General features: G+C 49.1%; 1 protein-coding gene and 1 long non-coding RNA gene across 3 annotated transcripts in view; one reads left to right on the top strand and one right to left on the bottom strand.

The window, feature by feature from the left end:
• LOC141569507 (uncharacterized) overlaps window positions 1–15,947 on the top strand; it is a 243,230-nt gene that overhangs the window by 68,333 nt on the left and 158,950 nt on the right. For both annotated transcript variants that reach the window (XR_012493236.1, XR_012493235.1), the window contains one exon: window positions 4,200–4,403. This is a non-coding gene — a long non-coding RNA (uncharacterized LOC141569507). The remainder of the gene's footprint in view (window positions 1–4,199; window positions 4,404–15,947) is intronic.
• The window catches only part of GPR139 (G protein-coupled receptor 139), a 28,628-nt gene that overhangs the window by 4,164 nt on the left and 8,517 nt on the right, over window positions 1–15,947 (bottom strand). The window lies entirely within an intron of this gene.

Here is a 15,947-nt window from a genome sequence, read left to right as displayed (position 1 = left end):
GCTGTGGGGCCCCGGGTGTGTGTGTACTGGGCGCCCCCCTGGAAGCCCAGGGACAGAACCCAAGCTTTGCAAGGACAACCTCTGCACTGCAAGTCCCACCTCCTGCAAACAGCCGGGTACCAGTGTGACACAGTGTCGTGCCCACACTGTAGTTTATTTGTTGCTCACACGGTCATGACAGGGGATGCTGCCCTTGTCCTCACTTCAGGAATGAAACGGGGGCTCAGAGAGCGTAAGGAACTCGCCTAGAGTCACACAGGAAGTCCAGGTGACGGGGACTAAACCTGGATTCCCCGGCGCCCAACCCCAGGCTCGCTCTTTCATCCGCCTGCATGGAGAAGGTGGGGCTGGGGTGGCTTTTCATGCTTGCATGTGTTCAGGGAGGAGACTGGACTATACGGCCTCGTAAGAACCTTTTTAGAAATCGGATTTCAGGTCCTTTCCTTTTTAGGTGGATTTAAAACCGAAGGAGCAGAAAAGATCATGACCGTTACGTTAATTTAAAAATAAATTATTAGGTGGGTGCAAAAGTAATTGCGGTTTTTGCAGTTGTTTTTAACCTTTTAAACAGCAAGTTATTTTTGTACCAACCTAATATATTTATGTTTAGAGTTGGTAATCTACACATAGTACATAATTAAAAATAATAGCAGAGAAAAGTAACTTTCCCCTCTATTCTTGATCTCTAGCCACCCACGTACCCCTCCATCAGGGCAATCACAGTTAATAAATAATCTATGCTTACGTATGTCCATATAATAGGCATATGTAGAGTTTTTGCCTAAATAATAGTGATGTGTTATTTTTCTTGGGGTCAGATGTGTTTTGAAAATGCATCCACTTAATTTCTGATCAGTTTTAAAACCAAATGTCTCTGAATAAGACACATCTGGAAAGCCACTGGGGACTCACTCTAAAATGGTATGCCAATGGATATACTATCTGGAAGTCATTCTGCACATTTATTCTCGTTAATTCTCACAGTCAACCCTGAAATTTGAACATTGCTAATCCTACTTTGCAAACAAGGGTCTCAGAGAATTTATGTCCCTTGTCTGAAGTCCAGCGACAGAGTTGACATCTGTCTCTTTTAAAAATCTTATACGATAGTTTATTATGTAAAAAAATGTCTTGTAATATGCATACCCTGGCGTACTCAAATTGAACACATTTTAACATTTGGCTTCAGAACATACTTGCTTCAGTTCTTAGAAAGGAAACGACACTGTAGAATTGAAGCCCTCTCTGAAACTGCTGCAGCCCATTCTTTCCCGCCTTCCGTCGTATTCTCCCTACAGGCAGCCTCAGTGCAGCAACTCTTCAGGGCCGTGTTCACAAACTCTTACTTTCTTTTTCACAGAACCCGCCATTCAACATGCTGCTGTTTTCACTCAACATTATGTTTTTGAGACCTCTGTTTGTTGATGCTTGTAGATCTAGCTCACTCATTTTAATGATTCTCATTCCACTGTATACTAACTGCAATTGATTGATTCATATACATAGATATATAGACATCTATACATGCAGATGTCTATATATGTCCATATCTATATATCTACACGCACATGCAGACATACACATCCACAAACATGTCTGTGAATATGCACATTACATAGACATGCGTGTGTCTACGTGTGTATGTAAAATGTGTGGGCAAAGAATTCTAGGCAGTGGGAATGGCCAGTGCAACGGCCTGGAGGTGGGAATGAGCTTGGTATTCATGGAACGGAAAGAAGGGCTCTTATCAGCCCTATTATCATCCCCATTTTACAGATGAGGAAACTGAGGCTTGGGTTTTTAGGTAATTTGCCCACAGCCACACGGTGAGTGAGTGGGGGAGCCAGAAGGTGACTCTGGCTTTGTGGATTTTTGGTCACAGGGAAGGGTTCTCAGCTGGAGGAAAGTGGCTCCCGTTCCCCAGGTTGCCCTTGACTTAGAAAAGTACCTGCATGTCTCAGAACCTCTTTTTTTCTAGACATTAAACAATGCCCACGTTCTCTCTCCTGTCCCACCTTGCCGACCCCCTCCCAGCTTCTGAGGAGGTAGGAATGAATAAATTCTGGGGTGTCCCCGGAAAAAATGTTCTGCATGTTCTGCAGAGAGTGATGTCACCACTGTGTCTCACTCCCCACTTGAAGCTTTGAAGTGTGCTGCTCAAAATTCTCCATATCCAAACTCTTTAAAAATGTTTCCGCCCCATCTAATTAATGTTTTAAGTCAAGCAAATCATCACCTCTGAACAAAATTGCTAGGTATTCACATTTGACGTTTCCGTACGTTTCTAGTCATTGCCGCTCTTGAGAAACTATCCGGCAAACACTGAGTTTCCTTCCCATTCCTTTCATACAGGTAGATTCCCCCCACCCCCACCCCCCAAGGCAGCATCAAGAACACTTAGGAAATCCTTGGGATGAAAGACATGTGAGCCTAGAGACCCACAGGGGAACGATGCCTGGGTATCGATTTCCTGAAAAAGAAATGAGATGGTAGCGTTTTCAACTCTTAAGGCCCGACATTTGCTGTAATTCCCCACATCAAAAAATCCTTTTATTTCCACAGTGGCACATTTCCCCCCAAAGAAACAGAGTGGTGTTGACAGAGTCCGTGTGTGTTTAGAATGGGTGAATAAGCGAAGAAACCGAGACTATTCCTGCCTGAAATTCCATTTCTCAGCTTTTCTCTCAAACTAACTAACCCGGAGTCTGCTGTGGAAACCCAACCGATCCCATCTGAGCTGGCCCCAGTGAACTCACGTTTTGAACGTCAAAACGTCAAAACGTCAGTGCTTCTAGAAGGCAAATCCTTTCTGTGGGGAGTGTCATTGAACAGGTTTAGCTCCTGGGGAGCATAAAGCCCAGGTTTTGTGATTGCAAAGCTTCTTGGTTATATTCTTGCAGGGATTCATTTCCTGTACTTTGCGGCTTCCTGTGCTCAAACTTGAGAGGATTTGGGGAGTGGCTGAGAGAACACCGGAGGGGCCATCTGACCCTAGCACTGACCAGTCTCAGTGCAGAGGGAAAGGGTCAAGGTCTTCCAGAGGTGTTTTCTGTGTCCCTGAGGACTCAGAGGTCTCTGCAGGGCCCTTGGGAGAGGCAGCTGGATCAGAGCACTGGCTGGGAGTTCTGAGTTTACGCCTCTGAGTGCTGTTCTGTTTTCTTTTTTTCTTAAAAACTTAACGTTTTTAAGAAAACTTAACTTTCTTTGAAAGTTAGTTGTTTCAATTATAAAAGTAAAATACACTTGTAAAAAATTTAGTGTTATATCAGTGTATATAATTATATTATTGTTAGCTGACTTTTATGGAGCATTCACTGTGGACAGGGCACTTCTAAACCTCTTACACACAAGATTAATCCCTTACTCTTAACCCCCCACCCTATGAGATTGGCACTATTCTTTAAGAGCATTGCGGCTCAGAGAGGTTAAGTAACTTGTTGGAGGTCACACAGCAAGCAAGTGGTGAGCCAGCACAATAAACCAGGCTTCTTGTCTCTTGAGTTTATACATTTAGCTCCTTTCTTTCCTTCCTTCGTTCCTTCTGTCCTTTTCCTTTAAACAGTGCATATCAGTTGGCATGTATGTGGCATAAGGGAAGTTGGGGGAAGAATGTCCTTCAGAGGAATTGTAGTCTTTGAGAATACCCGCCACCCTCAGCCCCTGGGGATAAGTAGGGGATAAAGAGACCGACCCTAAGTTCATCTCCACCCCCCGAGGATCTAATCATTTTCTTGAAGTCCTGGGCACATGACCGAGACCCTGTCCACTGCCCCTTCCAATATCAAGGGACGCTCCCCACTGGCAGTTCTCCCTCGTGTTCTTCTTGGGGGCTCCGTTTCCGCCCACTCTGCCCATCCCTCCCTTCCAGCTGTGACGGCCTTATATGCACAGGGTGCTCATTTGTTTCTGATGTTTTGTGGACCCAGGGTGATGGTCCCTGGGGGCCTGGGGACTAACAGGAAGTCAGAGGCTTCCGGGGCTCTCCATCTGAGTTCGCTGGGGTGTCAGAGGCTAATTGTGGCCCCACTTGGGTTGTCGCTGTTTGATTAAATGACCCGAGCCGAGCACCATCCATCTGCCTCCCAATGGCTGCCAGGGGTAGGTATTTTTAGCTGCGGGCAAATAGCTTATCAATTGTGTATACAAAACGCAGCCAACACAAAGCCTTCATTTTCTGTTGCTGGTCTTCTTCCTTTCAGGCAAGGACAACATAAGAATTAAAGGAGGTCGCTGCTTATTTATTCGTTCATCAAACACTGAGCTGCCTACTGCGCACCAGGCAGAGCCAGACCTGGGGATGCAGCGATGCACAAACATGGAAGCGGCTTGAGTCCACATGGAGCTTCCAGTCTGCTTTGAGCCGAGGAATTCTGCTCTGCTGCCTGCTAGCCCTGCAGCCTTGGGTAAGTCACACATTTTTCTGGGTCGCCTGCTTTCATTCAGAAAGCATGTGCTTTGTGCCATTCACAGTGCGGAGGCTGGTCGCCAGGGGAGGGACGCAGGAAGGGAAGAAGTTGTACGACCAAGCAGCAAGTGTGACCCAGCAGGACCAGGCATTTTGGGGGGCCCATGGAGGCAAAGTGGCAATGCGTTTAGGCATCTGGGTTAGGGCGAGCCGCACAGAGGCAGGAAGGAGGAGATGGGGGTGGGCACTACCATCCAGTAATGGCATGAGCAAAGGAGACCCAGCTGCCTTTCCATCCTTAAGGCATCTCTTCCTAGGGACGCCAGCTGGGTGCCCCATAGCTCAGGCCACATAGAAACAGTAGCAATGAAATGTTGACTTTGCACCCCTGGCTGCTTTCTAGTATGCGTCGTGCATCAAGTGTCTCCAACTTTGAAGAAGAAAAAGTGGTAACATGTGACATCTGGGGGAAAAAAATTGCTACTATGTGCAAAGGTTTCAGAGCATGTTGTTATGGTTAACCCACCGACCCAGGTTGCATTAGTATAGACACCCCAGAAGGCACGTCAGGGCCTCCCAGTGTCATCCCAGAAAGACAAGTGGCCGAGAGTACAGACTCTGGGTCCTGCCTGCGAGGGTTCGAACCTGCCTCTGCGACTTTTCAGCTGTGTGACTGTGGGCAACTTACTTAACTTCCCTGTGCCTCAGTTTACTCCTCTATGAAAAGGATGACGATATGGCAGCCATCACAGGCTTTCACAGGCATTACATGGAATAATACAGGGGAAGTGCTCAGAACAGCGCCTGGTACCAGGCATGCTGTATAAATTTTACCATCATTACTGTGAGGTGGGTTAGAAATCCAGAGGGCAGGAAGTGTGTCCGTTTTGCTTATTATTATTAATGCATTGCCAACGTCTTACACAGTTTCTGGCATGTAGTTGGTGCTCAATAAATATGTGTGGACAGAATGAATGAATGAATGAACAACAACAGGTCGAGATAAACACAGCATCAGACATGCTGAAGGGCTGGTTAACAGTTTTGGGTAGACTGGGAGTTAGTAAAGGTTTACTGCAGAAAATGAGTTAGGTCATGTGATCAGGGGGTCATCGGAAATCAATTGGAAATTAATGTAGTGTTCAATGTGTGAGAGAGATCTTTTTGAGACCGTCAGCTCCCTCTTCGAGCTTCTAGCCTGGCAGAAGCCAGATGGATACCCAGAGAGAAGGCCCACAACAGCAGAACACAGCTGTGGGAGCACTTAAGAAGGGTTAACAATCTACCTTAGAGGATCATGGATCATGGAAGGCTTCTTGGAGGAAGTGGCATGTATGCAGTAAAATCAAGTGATTGGGGAGCAAAACATGCCAACGAGAGGGAACAGAATGTGCAAAGGCCAAAAGGCAAGCGAGAGAGGGTGGCTGTTGGCACAGCCGGAAGTTCAGCAGAGAACTGAGGTCACAGACCAGAAGTTGGGTGGGGTGCAGATGTGTCTTGTAAGATTTTTCAATCAGTTGCCATAACTACAAATTGCACTATTTCACATCCAATTGAGGATTTGTGCTTCTTTTGAAAATCAGAGGGGGGCCATTGCTGGGCCCACATTTGCACGTGGGGCTGCCCTGAACTTCAGCAGGTCCCCACCAAGCCCCCCTCATTTCTGTCATCTGCCTGCCCCAGCCGGGAGAGACGGGTGGGAGGGAGGGTCTGGTGGAAGCAGGAAGAGAAATAGTAGCATCAATTCTAACCGTTTCAGTGGCTTTGCAGCCCAGGTTGAGTTGGCTTTGTCCTGCGGCAGTGGAGAGTCTTGGAAAGGTTATAAACGTCAAAGGGTTTTCCTAACGAAGATGCTTATTATTTCTGTAGCAAACAGCAGACATTCCTGAAGGGAGACGGGGTGTATGTGCAGGGGGCAAGGGATAAAGACCAGAGAGAGAGTCCTTTATGCACCTCATTGAAACTTTCAAACGCGGTTGGCACTGTAGCTCCCTCGTCTGTAGAATTTGCCAGGGGCCAGCAGAAATGCTGAGGGGTAAGGCTTCTCGCATAACGTACCCCCTTGCCGCTCTCGGGCCAGCAGGGGAAAGTTCCATGGCATTTGGATTTTCAAGAACACTGGAGAATTCTCTCAGGCATGTCACCGGCTGCATGCTCTCCAAGGTCTGGTGGACGTTCTGTTCCACCGTGGGACTGCCATTCTCCCAGCAGATGTGGGGTTGAAGTGGATGGACAGGGAACAGGCCATGCCCAGAAGACAATGTCCAATTACCTGGGGACCTCGGGAAGCAATTTTCTCTGGCTGGAGAAATTGTTTTTTGTGCCTCCAGCTCGTGCACACAGCCGAATGACATGTAGGTCAAGGAGGCATAATTATATGGAAATGGTTTTCTGTTTGGGAACTTCTCAAAACCAACCTCTGTACACTGGGCAGGGCCAGACAGAGAGCAGCTTCCATGGGACCCAGCTGGGTGTGGCTTGTTTCCTCGTGACTCTGGAGGGTCTGTTTCTTTTCTGGCTTTGGGACAGCTGCCTGAATGTCACAGAAAAAGCAGCAGTGCCTTCCTGGTGCGGGAGTAATGAGCACGAGCCTTGGATCCAGATCTGATGCGTACTTGCTGTGTGACCTTGGGCAAGTTACCTGGCTTCTCTGGGCCTCCACGTGCTCCTCTGTCAGATGGGGCTGATTGTGGGTACTCAATAAGTGAATGCACAGAAAGTGCTCAGAGTGTGGGCTGCAGAGCAGACACCACGGGAATTGGGGCCTCTGCTCCCTTCTCCATTGCATTTCACTCCTGCCTACTGTCTGTCCCAGCTAAGAGGACCCACTGTACCTCAAACTCCCGCAGTAAGCCACTCTCTCTCCAGCCTCTGGGCCTTCGCCTATTCAGTTCCCTTTCCCTGTATCCACTTCGTCTGTCCTTCATGAAGGAGCCGGTCCAGCCACCCGTGATGCCGGGTGGATGCCTCTCACGCTTTGCTGTGCCGCTGTCTGTGATGAAACAAACCGCCTCCGTTATCATTTCCAAGAGACGGCAGGGAAAGTGTCCGTAGGAGCAGAAAGTGGATTTGTTTCCTCTTTAGCAATCAGGGCGAATGCAAATAATCACAGCCGCTGTAGCAGTAATGGTGCTGATGATAACGGATTCTATACCTCTTTCTGCTGTGAAGGAAGTGGTCTTAATAACCGAAACAAGAGCTTCCATTTAGAAATCTCTCATGATGTGCTAGAAATCTTGACACGCGTTTTACACTCAATAGTCGCCGCTACTTCCCTTACGTGAAAGGTGGGTATTATTGGATCTTTTTTGCAGAGGAGGAAATTTAGGATTCGCTTGAGACACTTGCCCAAGGTTACACAGCTAGTAAGTCACAAAGCCTGGCCTTGACCTCAGGTCAGTCGAGCTGCAAAGTGTTCACTGCTCCACTGTTGAAGAAGGCAGAAGGCCTGAATGACACTAAGTCAGCTGCGGGACAGAACTTGTGGCCCTTCACCTGCTGGTCTACCCCTTATGTGGGTGCCATCATTGGGTGCTCTCTGCTGGGTCCGGGCTGCCTGGACCTTCCTCGCTGCCCCAGCGAACAAAGGCCTTTCCCTGCCTGCCCAGCATTTCCTGGAACGAATAGGGCACTTCTTGGTTGAACAAGGAAGGGAAGGGCTTCTTTCTTGGCCGAGGGAACCATAAGTGCAAAGTCAAGGAAGTGTGAAAGCGTGCTGTGTTTGCAGAACAGTAAAATGACAGGCGTCGCTGGCATGTGGGCCGCGGGGAAATGAGGCATGAGAATTCAAGAATCCAGTGTGATAACCTCAGTGAAATTGCTTTGCAAACTCCCAAGGTTGTTGTGGGGGCTCAAGGAGACAGTGCACGCCCGGGAAGCGGCTTTGCAAACTGCAAAAGCGTTTAGACCCATGTTAATTATCAGAAGTGGTCTGATTCGTATCGGAACGAGGAGCGAGATAGCAGAAAATTAAAATATTGGCTAATTTCTCTGGAATCCTCACGCTCAAAAGCATTCATAAAGGAAAAATTCTAATTTCATTGCTCTCGTCTGCTTTTCTCAGATGAATAGATTGTCATAGATTTCGGAAGCTAATACAAATTCAGTCAATTTCTTGGTCATTATCAATGACACTGCCAGGCTTTGAGACTTGCAGTCATTTTTTGTTGCACACCCATAAGACCGCGTCCAGCTAATTCTTTATATAATTACCTCTTAGACGTACCCTGTCTCTTCTCTTTCCTTGGTCATCCTGACACGGGGAGCTCTGGGAGGGGGGATCTGTCCGTCTTGTTTTACGCCACATTCTTAGTAGCTAGCTAGCACAGTACCTGACACATAGTAGGCACTTGGTAAATTTGTCTAGATGCAGCAACCACATCTAGACGCAGCAACCACGTCTAGACGTCACCATGTCACACCTGGGTTACTGCAGGGACTTCTTAGCCCTGCCTTGGCCCCCCGCCCCTCTGTTCCTAAAACTCTCTGTCCGCGTTTGCTCAAAAATTCAATCCATTTTCCTCAGCTTCATAAAATACCATTGGTAAACTAATTGAACTGATTTTAAATAGTGCTACTAATAAAGAATCCATACCTGCGGTTTAGCCCAAATGATAAGGTAGGAAACTAAAATGAGACGTGTAACTATTTAGTAAGGCACCTCGGTGATCTTAGAACCAAAGAAGTGTCCTGAGCAGAAGCACGGCTGAGCAGATGGGACACAGGCTCCGGGTCCTGATGTCTGGGGCCGAAGATTGGCTTTGCCATGGCACCAGCTGCGTGACCTTGAGCCACTTCACAACCTACCATGTGCCTCAGTTTCCTCATCTGTAGAGTGGGGTAAGACTAGGACTTACTTTATGGGGTTAGAAGTACTCGAAACAGTGCCCAACAGGCAGTAGGAACTCAACTAGCGTTAGTTATAATTATGGTAAATGACTGTTAGTTTAGTTTCTACCATCGATCGTGCTATCCCATTTTCAGCCGTGGAAACTGCTATTGTGGGGATGTGGTGATGGAGGAGGCACGAACACAGCCTTTGGCCCCTGGTTCGGGGCTCCCACGTCATCCTGAGCTATTCTTCAGAGCAGCGAATTACTGCACTATGGGGTCCAAGGTTGAACCATATAAAGTGGTCTTTTAAAAAGGTAAACAAATGGCCCAATAGTGACAATTTCACATGGTGCAACCTAACAATTTTCAATTTATGTGTTTTGCCCACTGGACAGTACATGTCTTGAAAGCATGCGTTAAGTTCACTCATCTCTCTCTCTCTCTCTCATCCCCAGTCCTTGACCAAAGTTCAAGAGCATAGGACATGTTCAGTGCGTGTGTATGACGTAGAAACACACACTGCATAGGGGTCCCTGAAAAGAGGAGGTGAGCCAGACAGCAGGGCAGAAGGTCTGCCCCGGTAGCCCCTACTGCATTCCCAGCACTGCTCCCCAACCCAGGAATTGGGGTGATGCCTTCCTCTTTGTCCCGTGGTCTGGGGCTTCCTTCTAGAACATCACACTTCAATCTTCACATTACAGTAGTTTATTTTCATTCTCCCACTGGGCAGTGTCCTGAATAATAGGAAGTCCTAGCAGGATTCAGGGGGGTGGCTCCATCTTGGGGGTCATCCCAGCCTTGGACAGCTCTGTATATTTAGTGGGACACTGAGCTCTGGCTTTGAGGTCTGAGCATGCAGCTTCGGTTTTCAGCCTTGCCTTCCGAGCAGTAACTTGGAAAGCGATCGCACTCTGCTGAGCTTGTTTCATGATGGATGAGAAAGCCCTTTGTAAATTTGAATTCGCTTTGCATATTGGCCAACACTTCATTAATATTAATGGCTATTATTGATGGTGCCTTTTAAGCATTAGGAATAGAGCCTGGCCCGTAACAGGTGGTCAGTAAACACCACCTGACCTGGAACTTGGGATTCTGGGCACTTGCCTGAGATTCAGCCCACTTATGACTGATAAAGGAAACCTCGGAAGGATTTGGAAGACGACAGAGTGTTCAGGGGAACTGTTTTTATCACAATCTCCTACTTTCAAAAAAAGAAAAAGAAAAAAGAGGCAACTCAGTTTTCATTTTGTAGGTGAGGTGTGGGGTAGAGAGGGAATTCGCCTGTCTGTCCTTGCTTACAAATAATTTTAAGTAATCAAGTCGTGTGCTCGGGAAGAGGGCAGTGGGGACGCTGGGAGAGTCCATAGTCAGGAGGCTAGTCCCCCAAAGCGTCTGCAAAGACCAGGCTGGCAGTCTGACCAGACAGAGGTCTGTACACGCAGTATTTGTTTTTTCCAATGCCCTGCATACCAATGTCAGCAGCAGACCCAACGGCAAGCACAGAGCACAGTGGTGACGCGCAGGCTCGTCACATCTCAGCTCTGTTGGCCAGTAGCTGAATTACCTTGGGCAGGTCACTTTACTTCTCAGAGCCTCAGTTCCCATCTGCCAAATGGGGATGATAGAGGTACCACCCCCCAGGCATTGCTGTGAAGGTGAAATGAGGCAACGTGGGCAATGGGTTTGAGCTAGTGCTCGGCTCAGAGTAAGTGCGCGATAGGTGGTGGTGGTGGTGGTGGTGGTGGTGGTGGTGGTGGGAAGATGATGGTGATGATAAAGAAGATAGTTATGATCAAGCTACTATCTTCAGTCTCGCCCATGTTAGTATGGAAATTACATTTATGGATTAAGAAGGCAGTCATCTGTTCATCCATACATCCATCCATCTTTCCATCCATCCTCCATCCATCCAGCCTGCCTGCCTGCCTGCCTGCCTGCCTGCCTGCCTCCCTCCCTCCCTCCCTCCCTCCCTCCCTCCCTCCCTCCCTCCCTCCCTCCCTCCCAGTACTTAGCAAGCCCCTCACTACATGCCGAGGCCCACCAGAGGGTATTGGAGTCAAAGAGAAAACTGACTCCATGCCTACTATTGGGAGCTCACAGCCTAACTCAGTATCTTTTTGATGTCCCCAGGCAGAGGTACGTGAGTCCCCACAGGAATTTAAATGCCTCGCCCTCACCCCTGTTACAGAACGTGTCACACTGTGTTACGATGATTGCTCTGCCTTTCTACCTAACTAGAGTGTGAGTTATTTAAGGGCAGGGACCATTTCATGGTCACCTTTGTCCTTTTTCCCGTCGCTGTCCCCTAGGGCCCCTGGCACAAAGTCAACCCCCCAAAATGGAGCCTTGTCCTTACTGCAGCCTAGAGAGCCCAGGTGGGGATCTGAGAGGAAATTGTCAGTCTTAAGACAAAAACTCTTCTAACTGCGCACAGCTAGACAGTCCATTTGGAACTCAAACTAGGTCTCATCAATTTCCATTCTTGCAGGAGAGCATGCAGAGTGCTCGGGAAGAGGAGATGAAGCCGGAAGTGTGATGTATAAATGCGTGTGTGTGTGTGTGTGTGTGTGGGGGGGGGTCACATAGTCAAATTTGAGGAAGGCATTAACACCGTAACTTCACAACCCTCCAGCAGCAAGGCAGGGGATGTAATTGAGAGAAGCAGGCCAGGTATAAGAAAAGAATATTTGTGTTGGGGACACAGTGGGGACAGGTGGGGACTGTGCTGCTGTCACGGAGGCTTTGGCTGCGCGGGTCTGGGTCACAGCCGGGCGAGGTCAGTTTTGCCAGCCTTGAACATTTCTCCGTAGTCTGAAGTTTTATGAGCTTATGTCTGAATGTTAGTAGGGAAGTGCTGCTGTTTAAGAAAACCTTAAGCAGGCGTCTCTCGTGGTCTGAAAGGTCTGCGTTTCCAGGTGGCCATTGGCTGGCTCTGACTCAAGTTCAGGGCTCTTCAGGAAGTTGAATGCAGGTGGTTGGGGAGCGTGTTGACCAGCACGCATCTCACCAGCATTTGGGGGGAAGCACCTAGTCCTCTGTCTCGTTTCCCAGAGCCGTCCTGGTCTGTCCAGAAGGTCTGCTCTGAGAAGATGCAAGCACCTTCTCTTCCCTCTCCCACGAGCTCTCTCTGCCCATTTTCAAGATGCCCTTGGAGTCTGCACTCACTGTCAAGGGCAATCCTCCCTTCTTCCTGCTGGAATCTGGGTCAGCAGATCTGTGACCACATCCCTCACCATTCCGGCCTGCACGCAGTCCTGTTCAGTTGTCAAATAGCAGTGCCAAAGGGGACCCTTTCCTTTTTGTCCAGGCTTTTGCGTTCTCTCTGTTCAGGACTCTTGCAGCTGACAGCTGGGTCATGAGCCGGCCTTGCCCACCGCCAGGGCCAAGATGACGGCTCTCTGTTGTGCTGCGGACGCTGTCCATGGTCCCCGGCGAGGCAGGTACAGACGTCCTGGTGTCTGAGGACACCATTAGTCGGCTGGCTTCTCTCACTGTCTCTGTTTTACTTGGAGGCCGAGGTCATGGTGGATGGGGCAGGAATGGGTGTCAGAGGCTGTGAACATGACCTCTGACCCGCGCTCTCATCTTGTGCCAGGCACCCCACAGTATTGTTCACTCTCCTGCCAGAGCCAGAGGCCCCCAGTGCAGCCGCCTTCTCACCCTCCCAGCTGCTTCCCGCTCACCACCTTCCATCTCTTCCTTCCACAGCAGCCAGACAGACCTTTGGCAAAGTCCGGTTAGATCATGTCATCGGCTTCAAAGGCTCGTGTGTCTTATTGCAGCACTTGGCGTGCAGTCGTCCCGCGGTATTTGTAAGGGCGTTGTTTCCAGGACCCCCTGCAGATACGCACATCCTCGGATGCTCGAGTCCCATATGTAAAATGGTGTCTTGTTTGCAGGTGACCTACGCACACCCTCCCGTAGACTTTCGGTCAGCTCCAGATTACTCACAGTACCGAATACAATGTCAATAGTATGTGAACACTTGTTATACTCTATGGCTTAGGGGTCAACTTTCTGGAAATTTTTGTTTTCGTCCTTTCGCTCCACAGTTGATTGAATCTGCAGATACGGAACCCGCAGATGGGGAGGCCGACTGTGAAAACCCAGATTCCTCACTGTGGGCCACGAGGCCCACACGATCCAGCGGACCTCTCCCCCTCGTCGCCTGCCAACCTCCGTCTTGCTCACTGTGTGCCCGCCACACTGGTCTGCCTTTGTGCCAGCTCATTCCCCCCTCCAGGCTTTTCCCTGCTGGCCCCTCGGCCTGGCATGCCCTCCATGGCCAGCCCCTTCTCATTATTTCAGTCTCAGCTCAGACATCTGCTGGCCACCCTGTCCCCTGCCGCCTCACCGTGTTTTGTTACCCAGATAGCACGCTTCAGTAGCTAAGGTGGTCTGTGCGTTTGGTTACTTGTTTGCGGTTGGTGCCCCTGGTGGCCTGTGTGCCTAAGAAGGGATCTCTCTGCATTCTTTGTTCTCCAAGCCCCCCCAACGCTGTGCCTACATGGGTGCCTGGCATATGATAGGGGCTCTGGATACAGAAATCTCCCCTTATCCGCGCGAGATGCATTCCAAGACCCCCGTGGATGCCTGAAACCATAGACAGTACCGAACCCTATACACTCTATATTTTTCCTACACATACATCCCTATGATAAAGTTTAATTTATAAATGAAGCACAATAAGAGATTAACAGCGATAATACACAGAACTATCATAACAATATACTGTAATCAAAGTTGTGTGAATGGGGTGTTAGTAAGTAAAACAAGGGGTCCCTGAACACAAGCCCTGCGATACCGTGGCAGGCATCTGATAACGGAGAGGGCCTCTAAGTGACGAACGGGTGGGGAGCGTGTACAGCATGGAGATGCAGGACAGAGGGACGCATCACGTCCCGGGTGAGACGGAGCGGGGCGGCGGGAGATTTCGCCACTACTCAGAATGGCCTCAATTAAAAACCTGTGACTTGTTTATTTTGGGAATCGCCCATTTAATATTTGGACCACGGTTGACTGCGGGTATCCGAAACTGTGCTCAGGGAAACTGCGGGTAAGGGGGGACGACTGTCTCTGTGTTACGTGAATAAAGTGGTATCATCACCTCCATTCCTAGATGAGGAGGCTGAGGCTCAGAAAGGGGAATGACGTGCCCAGGACCTCAAAGCTATTATAGCAGCGTTGCACCAGTGTGCCTCATTCCCAAACCAGTGTTTCTCCCTGATGCCCTCTGGCTGGGCGGAGAGTTCTTTTCTGGGTGCGGAGAGGGGACATGATATGGGAGCCGTGATCTGGGAGGGTCCAGAGCGTGGCCCTGCGATTCCTTTAAGGAATGCCCCGCCCCGCCCTCCTCAGGGCACAGGATGCCCCTGGGTTCTCTCCAACCACTGCTCGGCTCCACCACCCTCCAGGGAAGCTGCTGCTTTTCCTTTAAGAGGCAGCAGCTATGTGGAGCTGAACTGTGGTGGTGAGGCCCGGAGTGCTGAAAGCAAAGGGCTGCAGCCAGAACCGCATCTCCAGGCCATTGTTGACTGTGGGAGGGGTGTGTGTGTGTGTGTGTGTGTGTGTCCCTCCGAGGTGGCTGATAGTTTGCTCTGCGTTTAAACTGAAAATGATAAGAAATATGTGTGGCAGAAAAGCAAATCCCCCAGCTCCACTGACCGCCACACATTCTAGCAAATGAGGGGAAAGAAAGGAAATCGCTGGTCAGTACATCAGTCCTTCACTGTAGCGTGTGTGGTCTGAGCTCAGGGTCCATTTCATGATTTTTGTCAAGTTCTGGCTTCCTGTCTCCCCCTGCTTGCGTCTCACACCCTGGTCTCTACCCGCCCCCACCCCGCCTTTTAGCACTGCAGACTCTGCCCTTTTTCTGCCCTGATGTATGTTCACCAGGTCCCCTCCTGCCTCAGGGCCATTGCCTGCTCCCTTCACCCACTTCCTGCCATTCTTCCTTCCTCAGTCTTCAGGTTTCCATCATTCCTCCTGAGGGACCTTTCCTTGGCCTCCCCTGTGCAAAGCTCTCCTATTACCATGTCTCTCCCTCGCAATCTCTTCACAGGTGACTGCTGATGTTTATTTGGGTTTCTGATCAGGCTGGTCTTCTCCACCTTTTATTTTCCAAAAACTGAACTATCAGATTTTAATTGTATTAGTAATTGCAAAAGTAATTGCATTTTTGGTTGTTGCAATTTTTAACCTTTTAAACCGCAGTTACTTTTGCACCAACCTAATAAATGGATTGAAATGACCTGGGACTTGGTTCCACAGTTGGCCTATCTGGGGGCTCCCAGACGGCCCAGCCTGGATGTATCACAGCCCCGCCTCTGTGTCATAAACAGAAGGTAGCTTTACAGATAAACAGGGTGACAATACAAGAGTGACACTAAATTCTAGCTAGACATTAAATGTCACTCTGCTGCCTGCCAAGGTATCAGTCCTAGGCCTACTCTGTGTCTGTTAAGAAGGGAGATGTAGCAGGCGTGAAAAGGTGTGAAAGACACACTGGCACCCAGGGAGGCTTTCCTCCTGATGGAATCAGAACGGTTAAGAAGACTGAAAAGGGACTGAACGCGGCATGCAGTCTTGTCCCACCTAAAAGAATCATACACAAAACAACAACAGGAACAACAAAACCCCTCAACAGCTGGGTGATCAGTCTGAGCTCCCAAATGCCACAGCCTCTTTCTCCTCGATTTCCTATCACTTT

Source organism: Rhinolophus sinicus, linkage group LG18, assembly GCF_036562045.2.
Source record: "Rhinolophus sinicus isolate RSC01 linkage group LG18, ASM3656204v1, whole genome shotgun sequence".
NCBI classification, from domain to species: domain Eukaryota; kingdom Metazoa; phylum Chordata; class Mammalia; order Chiroptera; family Rhinolophidae; genus Rhinolophus; species Rhinolophus sinicus.
This window is presented reverse-complemented; position numbering and strand designations above follow the sequence as displayed.